At 38.3% G+C, this 17227-nt stretch overlaps 1 pseudogene; it reads right to left on the minus strand.

The window, feature by feature from the left end:
• Window positions 1–5752: 5752 nt before the first annotated feature.
• Window positions 5753–16248, minus strand: LOC139181228 (tigger transposable element-derived protein 1-like; annotated as a pseudogene).
• Window positions 16249–17227: the final 979 nt, after the last annotated feature.

Here is a 17227-nt window from a genome sequence, read left to right on the forward strand (position 1 = left end):
CCATTTTTCCTAGAACCACCTATTGGAGAAGCTATCTTTTCTCCATTGTAGATTCTCACCTGCTTTGTCAAAGATAATGTGCCCAGATGTGTATGGGTTTATCTCTGGGCTTTATATCTTGTTCCATTGGTTTATATTTCTGTTTTTGTGCCAATACCATACTGTCTTGATGACTATAGCTTTGTAGTATAGTCTTAAGTTAGGAAGGTTGATTCCTCCAGCTCCATTTTTTTTTTCCATGATTACTTTGGCTATTAGGGTTATTTTGTGTTTCCACACAAATTGTAGATTCTTATTACCCTTGTTACTTCTAGGAGCATTTTTAGATTCTTCATGAATTTCTATATAGATAGTCATATAATCTAAATAAGGGTGGATTTAATATTTTAAACTTAATGGGAATGATAACTGATAAAACAACATATCTTTGTCATTAATTTCAAATTTAATACTCATACAGATATACAAAGTAAATTATATGATTTGTCTTTTAAAATATATTGGTACTTGTTTCCTTGGCCCAGAATATGATCTATCTGAGTAAATGTTCTCTGTGTACTTGTAAAGACTATTCTGCTATTGCTGGGCAGAGTGTTCTACTAACTGTCAGTTAGGCCAATTTGATTCATACAGTATTTCAAGTCTTCTATATCTTTATTGGGCTCCAAAATCACTGCAGATGGTGACTGCAGCATGAAATTAAAAGATGCTTGCTCCTTGGAAGTAAAGCTATGACTATTCTAGAGAGCATATTAAAAAGCAGAGACATTGCTTTGCTGACAAAGGTCTGTCTAGTCAAAGCTATGGTTTTTCCCATAGCCATGTATGAATGTGAGAGTTGGACTATAAAGAAAGCTAAGCACTGAAGAATTGATGCTTTTGAATGGTGGTGTTGGAGAAGACTCTTGAGTCTAGTCAAAGCTATGGTTTTTCCTGTAGCCATGTATGGATGTGAGAGTTGGACTATAAAGAAAGCTAAGCACTGAAGAATTGATGCTTTTGAATGGTGGTGTTGGAGAAGACTCTTGAGTCTAGTCAAAGCTATGGTTTTTCCTGTAGCCATGTATGGATGTGAGAGCTGGACTATAAAGAAAGTTAAGCACTGAAGAATTGATGCTTTTGAATGGTGATGTTGGAGAAGACTCTTGAGAGTCCCTTGGACCACAAGGGGATCAAATCAGTCAGTCCTAAAGCAAATCAGTCCTGAATTTTCACTGAAAGGACTGATGCTGAAACTCCAATACTTTGGCCACCTAATGAGAAGAACTGACTCGCTGGAAAAGACCCTGATGCTGGGAAAGATTGAAGGCAAGAGAAGGGGACGACAGAGGATTAGATGGTTGGATGGTATCACCGACTCGATGGACATAAGTTTGAGCAAGCTCTAGGAGTTGGCATTGGACACGGAAACCTGGCGTGCTGCAGTCCGTGGGGTTGCAAAGAGTTTGACACAATTGAGAGACTGAACTGATATCATTACTGATTTTCTGTCTGTGTATTCAACATGGTATTTAGAGAATTATATTTAAGTCTCCAATCATGAACAACATTAAGTTTAACATTTTGTGTTTTTTTTTCTATTTCCTCTATATTTTGTTTCCTTTTTCCTTTTTTGCCCCTAATTTCTTTGGAGCTAATTATTTTTCATTATTCTACTTTATATTTTTTGTTCTATTAGCTATCATTGTTTAGTTTAATAATTTAGTGACTCCTTCAGGGTTGATAGTATACAGCTAAATCTTCTCAAATCTGCCTTCATGTGATATTACTTTATGAATAGTATCCTTATAGCAGTATATGTTTATTTCTTCCCTGACCTTTGTGTCATTGTTGTCATCTATTTTACCTTTACATATTTTATAATCCTATAAACCTTGTTATGACTTTCCCTTGAAAATACTATTTTTCAAAGTGATTTTAAAAATAAAAGAAACCCATCTTTTATATTTATGCAAATATTTACAGTTTTTCAGTGTTCACCACTGTATTGAGTAAATCCATATTCTCACGGGAGTCTATTTCTTCTATCTGAATGAATTCTTTTAATGTGTTTGATAATGCAGGTCTATTGCTGATGAATTCTTTTACTTTTAAAACTTTAATTTTTTATTTTGTCTTTGTTTTGGAAATATGCTGTCACTGGCAATGGAATTTTTGGTTGCCACTTCTTTTTTCCCTTTAAGTGTTTTAAAGCTATTTATCCATTATTTTCTGGTTTATATTCATGCTACTTAGTGGGTATGGCCTTCCTAGTTGAGTGATGAAAACATTCTAGAAATAAATAGTGAAAATTAATACTTATACTGACTTGTCACTGACTTGTTAACTCTAAAATATTTTAAGTGATGAATTTTACATTACATGTATTTTAGCACAATTAAAAAAGTAGGCAAATAACTTGAAGACATATTTTTTTAAAGAATATTCACTAGTGGTGTGTGCATCACCCAGCTTCAACAGTTATCAAGATTTTACTATCCATATTATATCCAGTTCCCCGCTTATTTCTATATTTTTGTTAGGCTATTCATAAAGCAAATCCAGCCACCATTCCATTTCAACTGTAAAATTTTCAGTCCGTGTGTACCAATGTGATAAATTGTGTCTATGCTGCTGTGTATATGTCCAGAAGTTTAAGCGATTGCTTTGAACCACTGGCTAGTATTTTAGAGTGAGTAAACACCTTTATTTATTTGTCCCCAGAGATGAATACCTAGTCTCCAACTATCCACTTCCACAGAATTACTATGAAGACCAGCCATGTTCATTTGCTCTTGGATTTTATCTGAGGATTTTTCTGGGATACATACTCAAAAGTGAGTATATAAACTTTACTAGAAGAGATAATAAAATTTATATTTTTATAGAACTGTTCTCTGCAGAGTGGGTGGCATTAACTACTAGAAGCTGTATTGCAGAAAACCACTCACCTCTTGACTTCAGAGCCTCCTGTTTTATTCTTCTTTGGTGACCCACATCATTTGTCACACTTATTTGGACATACGTTGTAACCTCTAAACTTTTGTTGAGGGAAGGAATTAGACTTGATTCACCAGATTTCAGAGAAGCTACCAGAGTGATTGTTTAATACATTTTAACACTCCTCAGTTACTAATCTATGACCTAGGTACACAGAACTGGCTGATGATCCATGTTTGTGTGTACTCAATCACGCCCAACTCTTTGTGACCCCATGGACTATAACCCTTCAGGCTCCTCTGTCCATGGAATTTTCCAGGCAAGACTACTGGAGTGGGTTGCTATTTCCTTCTTCAGGGGATCTTCCCTACCCAGGGATCAAACCCTCGTCTCTTATGTCTCATGTAATGGTAAGTGAATTCTTTACCGCTGCACCACTTGGGAACTCCAGTTAAATCTGTTTTGTTATGAATCCTACCACTGCCCTTTTGGAAACACAGTCTGTGAGGCCTGTCAGCCTTCCTATCTCCATCAAGAATTGTAGCAAGCCTCAAACTCTATAAAATTTTAAGTCATCATCAGGCTTTGGCTCAAGTTTCTTATCTTCTCAGATTTCTCTGAATCCAAAGCCAATGTGATAATGGTCTCCTTAGAACCTACATTCTGTCTCTGTGCTGATGATACGTGGTCAAACGTACTAATTGAAAAAAAAAAAAGCTTTTAGCATCTATACTGAGGTGATATTCTTTCATGTAAAAGAATATGGAGAAAAATACATAATGTTATCAATAAATAGGTTATTCTCAGGTTAGAGAAAGTCTCAGAAACCAAGAAATTGGTATTTGAGGTTTGTCTTGATGAAGATTTGTATCAAGTTGGGAGAGCCTAAAGGAAAGTAAGAAGAGAAGCAGTTGGCAGAAGGATATGTAGCTCTCAGTAGAAAGGAGGGTGCTCTGAGAACGTTTTGAGGATTAAATGGGAAGAGGGCCTGAAAATAGGTCCAGGAAACAGTAACGGGAGCAGAATTCTGGAGGACAAGATCCCTAACACTGATCCTGAGATATGCCCTCAAGACTTAGTTCCTGTGTTGGGCTAGAAACTCTGGCATCAGGGATCATATGTTTTTTCCCCCAATAGCATGTAATCCCAGGCATCTAACAACTCACTCAAAGCAAGGTCTCAATAAATTGTTTATGATATGATATATTACTACTTTGTGCTGCATATTACTTTTATACTGATGCTTTAACAGTTACCATAAGTTTAGAAGCTTAAAAAAAACATGAATTTATTAGCTTATAGTGCTTTGGAATAGAAGTGCAACAGGGTCTCACTGGGATAAAGGCAAGGTGCCAGTAGAGCTGCGTTCCTTTCTGAAGGCTACAGTGATAAGCCATTTTCTTGCCCTTTCTTAGCTTCTAGAGGACATAGTCATTTCTTTCATTTTCAAAGCTAGGAAACATAACCTGTCTCATTGCATCACTGCCATTGTCACATCTCCCTGACTCCTTTCTTCTGTAGCCCTCTGCCACTTTTTTGGACCCATTGTGATAATTCAAGAAATCCCCTTATTTTAAAGTCAGCTGATTAGCAGCCTTAATGTCATTTGTAGTCTTAATTCCCCATCACCATGTAACCTAACATATTCACAGATTCCAAGAATTAGGCCATGAATGTATTTGGAGGCACTCAGGAAGTAAATGCTCAAGGGAAAATCTAGAAGTCACTTTCTAGGCCAAACAATTGTAAGGACCACAGGTTAGATGAACCTATTGGTCAGTTTAGGATTATAAACTCCACTAACCTCACTATGTTTTTCCTCCAGTGACCAAAACCTGAATGAGAGACCCTCTATCTAGGGAGCTAAATGGAGAGAACTTGCTCTTGGAGGATTTGTCTCTTCCCAGAAGCTGGATGTTTGTTACCACTGTTTAGAAAAATTAATTTCACCAGTGTTCCTCCTGTGACATCATCTCCCTTTATCCAGAAGCCCTCAGAAGAGGAAAGGAGATAGGGAGCTTAACAGTACCAGTGGTAAACTAAGTTTATAAAAGTGTCTGTTGAGTGCCAAAATATATTGACAAGTATGTTTCATGTAAGACACACCTCTAGTTAAGCCAAGCCCTGAGAGCATTTATCAGTCCTCAGTTGTATTTTCTTGCATTCAAACACCCAGGACAACTTCCAGCAGATAAATATTTGTCCTTATTCCTACACTGGTAAAAACCAAGTCTGAGTGCTATCCCTTAGTGAAATGAACATGAACCCTCAGATTTGAAACGACACCAAGATAACCAGTAGAGCAGGATTTTCTATTGAATCCTTGAGAGCCTCAGGAAGTGAGTTCAGACTGTAAAACAGAAAACTGATATGATCTATGAGGATATGGGGGAAAGCAGGTAGGATGGAAAAAGTTGTCTGATAGTAACCAATAAGTGAGTGCTCTTCAAAAAATATAAGGGTAATTTGTTGGAGAGAAGACAGATGATTTATACCTCCACTCAGGCTAAAATACAGTTGTGTTAAGTTGAAGAGATAGCACATAAGGCATCCCAACTAGCAGTTGATGGTGACAAACAGGAGACAGAATGAATTAAGGATATGGGAGGTGGCCATGAGGGATGGCTTAGAGGAAATACCATCTTTCTGCCATATGTGCCACAAGAATTGAACACAGGAAGATGAGAAGTAGAAGGTCATTTGGGAAGGCTCTTTAGAGGTGTTAAGGAAATATCCCAATTTCAAACCACAGAACATTTCCCCCTGGCATTCCCACCCTCCAGGGAGGTATCAGAATAGTGACTTGTGAGGTATAAGCCTTCTCTAGCTACCGTTATCTGAAGGGAGTGCCTTGATGACCAAACAACACTGAAAGGGTGTGGTCCTCGGGGTCCTGGGGAGGGATTCCTCCAAAAAGGGTAGGACCCTTAGGGTAGAAACCGGGAAGTTTGAACAAGGCTAAGATGACCAAGAAATAAAGAAGCCGGGTGTACTTGGGAGACAATGAACCGTAAGCACCAAAGGGAAGAAGATTTTCTTTAAACTCAAGTCCATAGGTGATAGCAAGGTCAGATGATGCTACCCAAGCTTCTCTTCTTTATTGACCATCTCCTCTACAAGAGGCTTACCTGTCCTGGCCGACACGATCCTTCTGTCCAATCTGCACCCATTCTCGTTAAGACCCCCTTCCCATTTCTCCTTCATTCTGTTTTTACCACCCAATACTGTTCTGAGCTCAACCTCTTGTCCTTTCAATTTCAGAAGACATGGAGGAGAACAAAAAGACTGCTTTACCTGAGTTCTAGTAATACATCTCAGAGAAGGCAATGGCACCCCACTCCAGTACTCTTGCCTGGAAAATCCATGGATGGAGGAGCCTGGTAGGCTGCAGTCCATGGGGTCGCTAAGAGCCGGACACAACTGAGCGACTTCACTTTCACTTTTCACTTTCATGCATTGGAGAAGGAAATGGCAACCCACTCCAGTGTTCTTGCCTGGAGAATCCCAGGGCCAGAGGAGCCTAATGGGCTGCTGTCTATGGGAACACACAGAGTCAGACACGACTGAAGTGACTTAGCAGCAGCAGCAGTAATACATCTCCTCACAGAATTGCAGTTACTTTAAGAAAGCTGAATGGAGGAAAAAGGGCAGCACATTTAGGTCATTACTAAGAGTGAATAGGAGCCCACATCAGATGCATCTCGGCCGGGTTCAAGGGCAGCCATAGCACTGCACCATTCCAAGATAATGGCAACATGGAACAGCTGGTGATGATTAAAGTCAGTAAGGTGAAAGCACCCTTCCTCCCAGTAGATACATCTGTATCTCTAAGTTGTCTGATGACAGAAGGAACAGCATGAAAGGAAGAGTCAGGTATGTGAAAAGGAAGAGACATGAGGCCTTTCAGGATTAGGGGCTAGATTGGCATGTCCCTAGGAAGTACATTTGGGGTAAAGAATAGATAAGTACAGAGCAGTAGAGACAAATTTCCCTCCATAAAACTTTAATCCGTGTGCCAGGAGTCAAAAGGCATGTTTTTATGGAGTGGGAGGAAGAAAAGGGAACTTGATATCAGGGTTTAGATTTCCAGACCCAGATGGAAAGATAGTGTTTTTAGTGTAGAGTGGCAGTGATGCCTCAAAATAAGGAAAATGAAGGTATCATTTCTTCCTCATAGTGGTGCTGGTTGTGCTATATTCTGCTGCAAGCATCTATAATCCCTATGAAAGATGGAAACACCCAACTAAAGGTCCCAAACAGTACCTTCATGGAATAAAAAAATGGTGTTTGGAGATGACATATTCAACACTGATGAGGCCAGTTTCTTGCTAAGAAATTTGTAGTGGAGCTGCTGTCTACCAGGGGGATTGTTAATTGTTCAGTTGTGTCCAACTCTTTGAGACCCCATGGGCTGTAACCCACCAGGCTTCTCTGTCCATGAAATTCTCCAGGCAAGAGCACTGGAGTGGGTTGCCATTCCCTTCTCTAGGGGATCTTCCTGGGCCAGGTATCCAACCTGGGTCTCCTGCATTGCAGGCAGATTCTTTACCATCTGAAGGTGGTGGGAAATTTTATCTATTGTTATCCCATTGTGAGAAGTTATGAAATTACTTCACATGTACTTTGATCCATCTCTCCATCTCCCTCCCTCACTATCCAATTTTAGTGAATTATGCCACTATTTTTTGAATGATTGGTGCTCACTATTATAAATTTATATGTATGTATTATCACTCAGTTATTTGACTTGGCAACCTTAATGTTATCTTTAGATCCATGGCTAAGAAATTTAGAAAATTTACTTATACTGCCTTTTAGCTTTTCATCATTATCGTGTGACTTTTGTTGTATTATTTCTCTGTAGTTATATTTAAAAGCATTTAGATTCTTTTTTGTAACAACAATTTTCATATTCCTACTATCTTTAAAGTATCCATTAACAGATTTTATGCAGCAGTTTCTCCATTGTGCAATAGGGGCTCATTAGAACTATATGTGCTGAGTTATTGTATATTTGAAATTTTGTCTATTCTTTTATTCTTAAATGGCACTGTGGCTCAGTATAAAATGCTTAGGTCATTTATGCTTTTAAGCATTGATCCACTATATTCTGACAGTGACTGTTGTGATGAAGACTTCTGAGACTGGACTGATACTACCCCTTTATAAGCCTAAAGATGAATTTTGCTACATTGTACAGTATTCTTTGGGCTTCTCTGGTGGCTCAGTGGTAAAGAATCTGCCTTCAATGCAGGAAATGTGGGTTCAATTCCTGGGTCAGGAAGATCCCCTGTAGGAGGAAATGACAACTCATTCTAGTATTTTCGCCTGAGAATTCATGGACAGAGGAGCCTGGTGGGCTACAGTGCCTGGGGTCGCAGAGAGTCAGCCACAGCTTAGCAACTAAAGAAGAGCAGTGTTCTTTATCTCTGAAATCTAGTTTAGTTAAACTATCTATTAGTGTTGCTTTTTTGTACTAATTTACACTGTGACCAAGTAAAAGAAAACTTTGTCTTAAGGCTAAATCTTATATTCTGTACGGTTTCCTGATTTAAATCTTTGCATTTTTCTACTCTTTTACTTTGATTCTCTTCTTCAGGAGTGCTCGCTTTTTTCATATTGGATACCATTTATCATTTTTCATTTGACTTTGCTTACTTTAATCATTCTCTCCTCTATATCCTCGAATGTCTTTTTAGTTGCATGTTTCCTTCTTTTTTTCTGCTTCAATGTGATATTCTGTGAAGTTTTAACTCTTCTGTATCATTTTTAACTTTAGTTTTCCCAAATCATTTTCATATCTTCCTATTACCTTATTATTTAAGTGCTATATCTCTGCTTAGGACTTTTGTTTTAAAGTCAATTTTGACTTCCAGTTTCAGCTCTAATATTTACACAGTTTAAAAACCAACATTCCAAAATTAACTATAAGAAAAATTATACAAACTGAAAATCTATGACTTTCCTTGGACTAATTGTTGAACTGAGGTTGCAGAGCAACCACCCCCAAATCTAGAGAGACAAATGTATCATGAGAGTCACATTCAAGGATGTTTTATTTGAAGCATAAGTCCCTTACCCATAATTTAGTTGGATTATTTGGCAGCTTGGATGGAAGGGAAGTTTGGGGAAGAATGGATACATGTATATCTATGGCTGAGTCCATTTGCTATCTACTTGAAACTATCACAATGTTTTAATCGGCCATACTCCAATATAAAATAAAATGAAAAGAAAAAAAAAAAACAGAGTTTTAATTATATGGCAAACAAAAAAAGTTAGTAGGACTAGTAAAGTGATCATTTTGATGACTTTTTCTAGAAATTGTGTGTTAACTTTCAACAGAATAATGAATCCCTAAGGGCTTCAGTCATAGGAGAATCCTTCATATTTTCATGGGCTTTACGTAAAGAAATCCCACTGGGTTCTCATCATGGAGTATCTAGGAAAGATCCCTTTGTGGTTCTGGAAAAGTGAGGGAAGAATAATAATTGTGAAATATACCAAGATCCTTCTTCATAACAAAATCCTAGTCTACAGGATTGAAGACTATATTAGGGCCTTTTTCCAGTCAGAGGAAGGGAATTCCTTTGATTTCAGCTCCATCTAGCCTTTGTGTCTTACCTAAGGTGTTAAAACATAGTCAACAGGGTTCAAGGATTGGAAATGCTGGTTCTAGGCCATCCGTAAAGTGCTAAGGCAAAAAGCAATACAAATAGAGAAGTATTTTTGAATGTCATAGTTCTGAGATACAGGGCCACTAATAGATGATTATTTAATCATAAGATTACAGAAATCTCCCGAAATCCATACTTCACAGTCATACCAACAGAGCATCAGTATCATAAAAGTGGGTTTTACCTCAAAGTGCTACAAGAAATAGATTCTTTCTGACTGGAAATCTTAAGGAAGCACAAAGTCAAGGTAGGAAACAAAAGAGAATGTTAGAGAAATTTGAAGTCTCTGAGACCTGTCGAAAGATCAAACATTAAGCATTCCTGGGTATATATTGAAAGAAAACAAAAACACTGATTTATTTCTCTCTGAGTATATGGCCAGAAGTGGGATTGCAGGATCACACGGTAGCTCTATTTTCAGTTTTTTTAAGGCACCTCCATACTGTTTTCCACAGTGGCTGCACCAATTTACATTGCCACCAAGAGTGTAGGAGGGTTCCCTTTTCTCCACACCCTGTGCAGCATTTATGGTTTGTGGACTTTTCAATGATGGCCATTCTGACCAGTGTGAGGTGGTACTTCATTGTAGTTTTGATTTGTATTTCTCTAATAGCCAATCATTTATTTATATACCAGCAATTAAGATTTAGAATTAGAATTTTAATAAAATGGTAACATTTACAATGGAATCAAAAATAATGAAATACTTGGGTATAAAAAACAAAGCACAAAGAATCTGTTTGTAGAAAACTATAAAACACTGGTGAAAGAAATCAAAGCAAATTTAAATAAGTCCTTGTTCATGAATTGGAAAACTCACTATCGTTAATGTCAATTCTTCCCAACTATGTAGATTTAATATAATCCCAAAGAAAATCCCTGCAAGCTAGTTCTTAGGTATTGAAAAACTGACACTCCAAGTTATATAGAAAGAAAAAGAATAAGCTGCAAAATATTGAAGAGTATCAAAGTTGGAATGTTAACACAACCTGATTTGAAAACTTTTTTAAAGATAAAGTAACCAATACAGTGTTGTATTGGTGGAAAAAAAAAAAAGAACACTTAGATCAATATAATAGAATTGAGAACCCAGAAATAGACTTGAACAAATACAGTCAACTGGTATTTGACAAAGACACAAAAGTTATTTAATGGAGAAAGAGTAGATTTTTCTAAAACACTGCTGGAACGATTTGACAACAATAAAGCAAAACTGGAGCCTATTATAGAGAATGAAGTAAGGCAGAAATAAAAACACTAATACAGCATACTAACGCATATATATGGGAAAGATGGTAACGATAACCCTGTATGCGAGACAGCAAAAGAGACACAGATGTATAGAACAGTCTTTCGGACTCTGTGGGAGAGGGAGAGGGTGGGATGATTTGGGAGAATGGAATTGAAACATGTATAATATCATATATGAAACGAGTCGCCAGTCCAAGTTTGATTCATGATACTGGTTGCTTGGGGCTGGTGCACTGGGACGACCCAGAGGGATGGTATGGTGAGGGAGGAAGGAGGGGGTTCAGGATGGGGAACACGTGTATACCTGTGGCAGATTGATGTTGATGTATGGCGAAACCAATACAATATTGTAAAGTAATTAACCTCCAATTAAAATAAATAAATTTATTTTAAAAAATGAAACTAAACACAGACCTTACACTTTTCACAAACATTAACTTCAAATGTATCATATACTTAAATATAAGATGTAAAATTATAAAGTTTGTAGAAGATAATGTGAGAAAACCTATGTGATTTTGAGTTTGGTGATAAGAGTTTAATACAATACTAGCTGTATCATCACAAAAGAAAAAAAAACTGAATCTATTGGACTTCACTAAAATAAAAAAAATAGATCTGCTCTGCAAAGTAAAATGATACGAGATGGAAAAGACAAGCCATAACCAGTAGGAAACATTTGTGAATCACATATCATCTAGTAAAGTGTTAGTTATTCAGTCCTGTCTGATTCTCTGTGACCCCATGGACTGTAGCCCACCAGGCTCTTCTGTCCATGGGATTCTCCAGGCAAAATACTAGAGTGGATTGCCATTTCCTTCTCAGGGGATCTTCCTGACCCAGGGATTGAACCTGGGTCTCCCACATTGAAGGCAGACTCTTTACCAACTGAGCCACCAGGGAAGACCTTACATCAAAAATATACAAAGACCTCTTTTGGTTTATGTGTGCTTAACTTTATCTTATATTGGAGTATAGTTGATTAATAACATTGTATTAGTTTCAGGTGTACAGCAAAGTGATTTAATTATAATATACTTGTGTCTATTCTTTTTCAAATTCTTTTCCCATTTAGACTATTACGCAATAATGAGCAGAGTTCCCTATGCTATATAGTAGGTCCTTGTTGCTTATCTATTTTAAATATAGCATTGTGTTTGTTTTTAAATTGTGGTATTATTGACACATAACATTATATTAGTTTCAGGTGTAAAACATCACAATTTGACGTTTATATACATTTCAAAATAATGAAACAATAAGGAAACAACCACCTGGTTTTAAAAATAAGGCAAAGACCTTAAAAGACTCCTCATCAAAGTAGATATACAGATGGCAAATAACCATATGAAAAGATGTTCAACATTGTCTATCATTAGGGAAATGCAAATTAAAATAGCAATATGTTCCAGCTATACCCCTATGAAAATGGCTAACATACAAAAAATCTGACTATACAAATGCCTTGTGAGGATGCGAAGCAAAAGGAACTCTCATTCATTGCTGACAGGAATGGAAAACGGTCAAGTGATGTTGGAAAACAGTTTGACAGTTTCTCACAAAGGTAAACATAGGCTTACCATGTGATTTATCAGTCACATTCCTAGGTATTTACTCAACCAATATGAAAACTTAGGGCCATATGAAACTTGCATATGAATGTTTGTAGCAAAACTCATAAACACTGTAAGCAGCCAAGATGTCCTTCAGTAGGTAAATGCATAAATGAACTGTGGTGTAGCCATACAGTGGAATACTATCAGCAGTAAAAAGGAATGAGCTATCAAGCCATGCAAAAACATGGATATATCTTAAATGAATATTGCTAAATGAAAGAAATCAGTCTGAAAAGGCTATATATGATCAGAACAGATCAGTCACTCAGTCGTGTCCGACTCTTTGCGACCCCATGAATCGCAGCACGCCAGGCCTCCCTGTCCATCACCAACTCCCGGAGTTCACCCAGACTCACGTCCATCGAGTCAGTGATGCCATCCAGCCATCTCATCCTCTGTCGTCCCCTTCTCCTCTTGCCCCCAATCCCTCCCAGCATCAGAGTCTTTGCCAATGAGTCAACTCTTCGCATGAGGTGGCCAGAGTACTGGAGTTTCAACTTCAGCATCATTCCTTCCAAAGAAATCCCAGGGCTGATCTCCTTCAGAATGGACTGGTTGGATCTCCTTGCAGTCCAAGGGACTCTCAAGAGTCTTCTCCAACACCACAGTTCAAAAGCATCAGTAGTTCGGTGCTCAGCCTTCTTCACAGTCCAACTCTCACATCCATACATGACCACAGGAAAAACCATAGCCTTGACTATACGAACCTTTGTTGGCAAAGTAATGTCTCTGCTTTTGAATATGCTATCTAGGTTGGTCATAACTTTCCTTCCAAGGAGTAAGAGTCTTTTAATTTCACGGCTGCAGTCACCATCTGTAGTGATTTTGGAGCCCAGAAAAATAAAGTCTGACACTGTTTCCACTGTTTCCTGATTCCATTTGTATGATATTTTGAAAAAGGCAGATTTTAGAGGTAATAAATAGATTAGTAGTTGCCCTGAGTTCAAGGTAGAAGAAATTTGAATAGTTGAGGCATATGGAAACTTTTAGGGAAATTAAACTATTTTGTATTATATTGTGTGGGTGGCTACATGACAATACGCATTTTTCAAAACTCAGAACTTTGTAGCACAAAAATTGAACCTTAAAGTATGCAAGTTAAAAAATTCATTTAGAAACTCAATTGATTCCATATTAGAAGGCAGACCATGACAAAATAATCTAAATGTATTGCAGATACACAGGCTTATCACAGAGACATTTTGGTTTCACTTCCAGACCACCATAATAAAATGAATATTTCAATAAAACAGGTCACATGAATTTTTTGGTTTCCTAGTGCATAGAAAGGAGAAGGCAATGGCACCCCACTCCAGTACTCTTGCCTGGAAAATCCCGTGGAGGGAGGAGCCTGGTATGCTGCAGTCCGAGGGGTCGCTAAGAGTTGGACAGGACTGAGCGACTTCACTTTCACTTTTCACTTTAATGCATTGGAGAAGGAAATGGCAACCCACTCCAGTGTTCTTGCCTGGAGAATCCCAGGGACGGGGGAGCCTCGTGGGCTACCGTCTATGGGGTCGCACAGAGTTGGACACGACTGAAGCGACTTAGCAGCAGCAGCAGCAGTGCATAAAAAAGTTACATTGACACTATATTTTAGTCTATTGAGTGTTCAATCACATTGTGTCTAAAAATGTACATACCTATTTAAAAATGCCTTACTGTTAAGAACTGCAGCTGAGCCTTCAGCAAGTGGTAATCTCATTGCTGGTGGAGAGTCTTGCCTCAATGCTGATGGCTGCTTACTAATCAGGGTAGTGGTTTCTGAAGCCTAGAGTATCTGTAGTAATATGTTAAAATAAGACAATAATGAGATTTTCTATGCCAGTTGACTCTTGCTTTTATGAACGATTTCTCTGTAGTGTGCAATGCTGTTTGATAGCATTTTACCCAGAGTAGAACTTCTTTCAAAATTGGAGTCATTCCTCTTAAACCATATTGCTCTTTTATCAACTAAGATTCTGTAATATTCTAAATCCTTCATTGCCATATCAACAGTCTTTACAACGTCTTCACTGAAAGTAGATTCAATCTCAAGAAACCACTTTCCTTGTTCATCCATAAGAGGCACCTCCTCTTCTGTTAAAGTATTATCCTGAGATTGTAGCAATTCAGTCAAGTCTTCAAGCTCCACTTCTAATTCTATTTCTCTTGCTATTTCTGCTACATCTGCAATGACTTTCTCCACTGAAGTCTTGAACCCCTCAGTCATCCATGACGGTTGGAATCAACTTCCGAACTTCTGGGAATGTTTCTATTTTGACCCCTTCCCTTGAATTATGCATGTTCTTAAGGTCTTCTAGAATGGTAACGTAACTCCTTTCCAGAAAGTTTTCACTTGAATTTGCCCAGATCCATCAAAGGAATCACTATTTATGGCAGCTATGTTGTTGTTCAGTCACTCAGTCCTGTCCAACTCTTTGCAACCCAATGGGCTATAGCACGCCAGGCTTCCCTGTCCTTCACTGTCTCCCTGTTTGCTCAAACTCATGTCCATTGAGTTGATGGTGGCATCCAACAGTCTCATCCTTTGTCACCCCTTCTCCTCACAGTCTTATGAAATGTATTTCTTAAATTGTAAGTCTTAAAATTAAAAATGATGCCTTGGTCTGTGGGCTGCTGTTGTGTTAGCAGGCATGAAGACAACTATAATCTTATTGTCCATCTTCATCAGAGCTCTTTGGTGACTAGGTTCATTGCCCATGAGCAGAAATAGTTTGAAAGGAATCTCTTTTTTCCTGAGCTGTAGGTCTCAATGGTGGACTTAAAATAGTCAACAATATTGTAAACAGATGTGCTATCATGCAGGCTTTGTTGTTCTATTTATAGAGCACAGGCAGAATCAAATTAGCATAATTGGAGAAGGCAATGGCACCCCACTCCAGTACTCTTGCCTGGAAAATCCCATGGACAGAGGAGCCTGGTGGGCTGCAGTCCATGGGGTCTCGAAGAGTCAGACACGACTGAGCGACTTCCCTTTCACTTTTCACTTTCATGCGTTGGAGAAGGAAATGGCAACCCACTCCAGTGTTCTTGCCTGGTGAATCCCAGGGACAGAGGAGCCTGGTGGGCTGCCATCTATGGGGTCGCACAGAGTCGGACACAACTGACGGACTTAGCAGCAGCTGAAGGGCCCTAGGATTTTCAGAATGGTTAATGGGTATCAGTTTCAACTTCAAGTCACCAGTTGCATTACCCCTAAGAAGAGTATCATCCTGTCCGTTGAAGTTTTGTAACCAGGCATTGACTCCTTGCTATGAAAGTCCAAGGTGATGTCTTCTTTCAAAATAAGGCTATTTGTCTATCTTGATAATGTTTGCTTAGTTTACCCACCTTCATTAATTATCCTGCTGCTGCTGCTAAGTCACTTCAGTCATGTCCGACTCTGTGCGACCCCATGGACGGCAGCCTACCAGGCTCCCCCATCCCTGGGATTCTCCAGGCAAGAACACTGGAGTGGGTTGCCATTTCCTTCTCCAGTGCATGAAAGTGAAAAGTGAAAGTGAAGTTTCTCAGTCATGTCTGACTCTTAGCGACCCCATGGACTGCAGCCTACCAGGCTCCTCTGTCCATGGGATTTTCCAGGCAAGAGTATTGGAGTGGGGTGCCATTGCCTTCTCTGCATTAATTATCCTAGCTATATATAACTTTCTGTAGCTTTTACATTAGCACTTGCTATTTCACATTGTACTTTTTATGTTATGGAGACAGTGTCTTTTCTTAAACTTCATGAACCAGTCTCTGCTATCTTCAAACTGTTCTTCTGCAGCTTCCTCACCTCCCATTCACTGCTGGTGGGAATACAAAATAATACAGCCACTTTATAAGAGAGTTTGACAGTTTCTTACAAATCTAAAAATAGTATTATTATACAATCCAGTAATTGCTCTCCTAGGTTTTTACCCTATTGAGTTGAAAACTTGCGTTCATACAAAAACCTGTGCATGTATGTTTATAACAATATTGAAAACTTTTTCAATATTGGCAAAAATTCAAGCAACTGAGATGTCCTTCAACAGGTGAATGAGTGAGCAAACAGTCATATATATCTATATATAATATTATTCAGTGAAAAGAAAGAAATGAGCTATTGAGCCACAGGAAGGCAGAGATGGATCTTAAACACATATTGTGAAAAAAGCAATTCTGAAAAGGTGACATGTTGTATGATTCCAGCTAAAAGACTTTCTGGAAAAGACAAAACTAGAGAGACTGTAAGAAGGTGGGTGGTTTCCATAGATCAAGGGAACAGGAGAGGTTTGATTAGATGAAGCACATAGAAGAGTTTTTACAGAGGCAAAACTTTTCTGTGTGATATTGTAATGGTGGACTTTATTTATGCATTTGTCAAAACCCATAAAATTGTACAACACAGAATCAAACTTAGTATAAATGTAAACTACATCTTTAGTTGATAATAGTCTAATGGTATTGGTTTGTTAATTATAACAAATGTATCACACTAATACAAGATGTTAATAATGGGGCATATTGTGAGAGGTGATGTATGGGAACTCTGCACTATATGCTCATTTAATTTGTAAAAAATAAATTGCAAAAACCTAAACTTCCCTGTTGGCTCAGATGGTAAAGCATCTGCCTACAATGCAGGAGAACCAGGTTTAATCCCTGGGTCAGGAAGATCTCCTGGAGAAGGAAATGGCAACCCAGTCCAGTATTCTTGCCATGGATGGAGGAGCCTGGTAGGCTACAGTCCATGGGGTTGCAAAGAGTCAGACATGACTGAGTGACTTCACTTTCACT

This window comes from Bos indicus, chromosome X (genome assembly GCF_029378745.1).
Source record: "Bos indicus isolate NIAB-ARS_2022 breed Sahiwal x Tharparkar chromosome X, NIAB-ARS_B.indTharparkar_mat_pri_1.0, whole genome shotgun sequence".
NCBI classification, from domain to species: domain Eukaryota; kingdom Metazoa; phylum Chordata; class Mammalia; order Artiodactyla; family Bovidae; genus Bos; species Bos indicus.